Genomic DNA, 3654 nt, shown 5'->3' with positions numbered 1-3654 from the left:
CCCACTTTGAGACCAATAATGGTTGGAGACGGCTTGAATGGGTAATGAAGAAAAACTTTAATATAAGTTTAATATAAGAGCAAATGTACAACGTTTCGACAATGTTTTGTCGTCATCAGGTAATGACAAAACCTTGTCGAAACGTTGTACATTTGCTCTTATATTAAACTTATATTAAAGTTTTTCTTCATTACCCATTCAAGCCGTCTCCAAGCATTAAAAGAACTAATGCGTTCCAACACTCAATTAAAAGATGCTCAAGTAAAATATATGAGTTTAAAGTCAATTATTCAGTGTATCAAGAATAGAGCAGAAAACTACATGGCATACTATTGATCCTTAGAGCTAGAAGATAAAAAAATGTATTGAGCACAAAGAGATTGTGGGAAGATACCAGTCGATAGAAACAATGAGTGCAGTTTGTACTTTCAATGTTTTAACATTACACAGTACTCCATAATCTCTTGAACCTTTCAACAAAAAAAAAGGTCCATGAATAAAAACAGCAGGTCAGCTACAAGAATATTGTGTTGGAGTACCACTTGAGAAAGCTGTTGCTGATTTGCTTGGTTCTCTGCCATAGAGTAACAGCGGGAATACATACATCATGGTTGTGATGGACTAGAATCCAAATGGCCATAAGCATATTTGTTCCTAAACAGGAAGCAGAAACTCTAGTAAGGAAACTCATCAACAAATTCGCTTCAAGATTTGGAATGCGTAGGGAATTTCACTCCAATCAGGGTTGAAAATGTGAATTAATTTTATTTGTGGACAGTAGCTTTTCATCCATCTTCTGAAAGCATAATGGAGAGATACAATTATACACTTTTAAACCAATTAACTACTTATGTGGATGAACATCAGAAAATATGGGATCAAGATCTTCCTCTGCTACTTATGAGTTAACAAATAGCAGTAAATGAAGTTATTGGTAAAGCAACATCATCAATGATGTGTGGGAGTGAACTTAAAGTGCCATTGAACTTTCTATATTTCCATCTGAAAGGTCAAACAGCAAAGTTTTACACAAAATATGCAGAGAGAGAGAGACTAAGGAATATCATTTATATCAAAAATAACTTTACCTGGGAAAGAGTGAAATCAGCTGGAGATAAAATGAAAAGTTACCATGATGTTATTGCTGACAAGACGGGAAGTATATTGATGAGAGAATGACCATTTAGGTAATTTGACAAAATAACTTACATGCAGAAAGTCAACCTGCTGTATAGTCTAGGGTTCCTTTCGGGACTGCATTCAGAAATTCATCAAGAAGAACTCCCCCTTTGACAGGATAGTATGTGATAACAAAGGACAAAAGACCATTCAATCTGTATAGCATAGTCCTCGGAAAAGAAAACAAACAAAACGTATTGGTATGTGGACAGTTTAGTAAACTGTTTTAGTTTTGTATTGTGATTGTCTAAGAGACTTCACAATTCAGAATGGAGGGAGTGTTGTAAGCTCTATTTTTAATGTTTTAATTTAGGTGTTTGCTAGAGAGAGCTCATTTATATGATGACACTAAGATCTAGAAAGTACATGAAAGTTAAGAGTCGAGAAGGTTTGTTTAATACATAGAAAACAAGGGTACTATATAAATATGAGTAATGACTGATTAATTGAGTCAGTTCAGTGTCAGAAGGGAGAGATATCGCGTCTATTATTTTATCCAGTTACTCTGTGAGTTACGTGTTTGTTTATCTATCAAAATTAATTAAATCTCCAATTAGTCTTGGAATTTCCGTTGAAACGTTGTATTAAAATTAGGCCTACAAGCAAACGTTTTATTGACGAAATGAATTAGTTCGTTATCGTTAGATGGATTGGACTTGGCATTACTATTGCCAAATAATAGAAAAGAACATGTTACAACGATATGCATATGAAGTTTTAACCGTTTGATTTTACAAAAGTTGAAAGAGAAAGGAAGTTTATATCTGAAGCTGTGAGTCTACCACTCTGTGAATTATATCCAACGACAATTTTATAGTGTTATTTAGCACATTACTATTTTATCACTTTGTTATGATACTGAGCTGTTTCAGCCTATTTTTCTTCAGAGATCTTCGATATTGTTAAAGCGGAATATGATGAACCAGTATAATGAAGCCAAGTAAGATTATCAATATCTATAACTGATATTTATAGCGTAAACACGTAGTAAAAATTTACTACATAGTTTAAATTTTCTATAAATTATGAGATAAAGTTAAAAATTATTTTTACATTATCTGTTGCCTCAGTGACTCAATGGTAACTCTGACGGCTTATAATGATAGAAACCGAGTTTCTATACCCGTTGGGGCACAGCAAAGATAGCCCAATATATAGCTTTGTGCTTAACAACAAACAAACAAACAATTCTCTGTCGGTGTTTCAACTATGAGTTCGATTGAATAAAACGACAATTTCAGTAATGCCACACATACTTACTAGATGACGCCACAGAACCCAAAGTTATGTTCGTGCAAAATGTTACACCACGAGAAATGTTCTTTTATAATGTATATATATTTACTTTTTATTTACATTGCAACACACCCTGTGTTTTACATTTTTATCTTCCTCAGAATTTAGTGAGACCAAATATTTGTTCATATGATGTATTTAGTGTGAATCATTAATCGTTTCCTGTATAGATGAAAAAATATATAAACTTAATTTTATGAAAATTAAATAATATTTTTTGTAATAGCAGCAAAGAAAACAAGAAATTTAGTGGTTAGTTTCTTTTTCATAAAGCATTCCATGAGGTATCGATTTGTAAAGAAGATAATAATAATAAAATTGTATGGAAGATTTGAATTAGTTAAATAAAAAAAAATTATAGCTGGAAACAGCTTAAAACTTGCTTCAGAGAAAGGGAGGTGTAAAAAGAAATATGAATAACGATAATGAATTTCGGTCTAATGATTATAGTTGAAAATCCAGAGATAGAATAACTATTTTTGAATGAGTGTTATTCCGCAATACGCGAGAAACAAAAACTTGGATAAATGATAATAACGAATAAATTGACAGGTCTAAATGAAATATTTTATTTTTAGTTTATTTTGTGCAACGTTTCGAGGAGACGCCCTTTGTCACGCGTGGTATTTATTACCTGACGAAGGGCATCTGCTCGAAACGTTGCACAAAATAAACTGGAAAAAGCTTTTATTTAGACGTGTCAATTTACTTTTTAGCATCATTTATCCTAGAATACATATCGTTACTTTAATTCCATAAATATATAAGTTCTAAAAAAAGGTTAAAATAAACTGTGACAGATACTTCAGTAAGATCTAATAAAGGCCCGAACGATTTGAGTTTCACTCGATCCATTGAATACATATAGCTCTCAGAAAAACAGTGCATACAATTACAGTGGTTATATGTTCAGTATCCTTTGCTCCCTTCTCCTCCGTGGTTCAGCGGTAAGACTGAGGGCTTATACCGTTAAATATCAAGTTTAGATACCTGCGATGAGCAGAGTACTGATAGACCATTGTGGAGATATGTGCTTAACTACAAACAAATAGCATTATTATTTTTTTGGATTTTCAAATTTCAAGAAATAAGTGACTCCTGTACACTGAGTGGTCACAAGTAAATAGATACCTAATTTTTCATCATTTAACTGATTTATGCTAACTAATTTGTGTTCAC

Source organism: Limulus polyphemus, unplaced genomic scaffold (genome assembly GCF_000517525.1).
Source record: "Limulus polyphemus unplaced genomic scaffold, Limulus_polyphemus-2.1.2 Scaffold727, whole genome shotgun sequence".
NCBI lineage: Eukaryota > Metazoa > Arthropoda > Merostomata > Xiphosura > Limulidae > Limulus > Limulus polyphemus.
Note: the sequence above shows the minus strand (reverse complement) of the source record.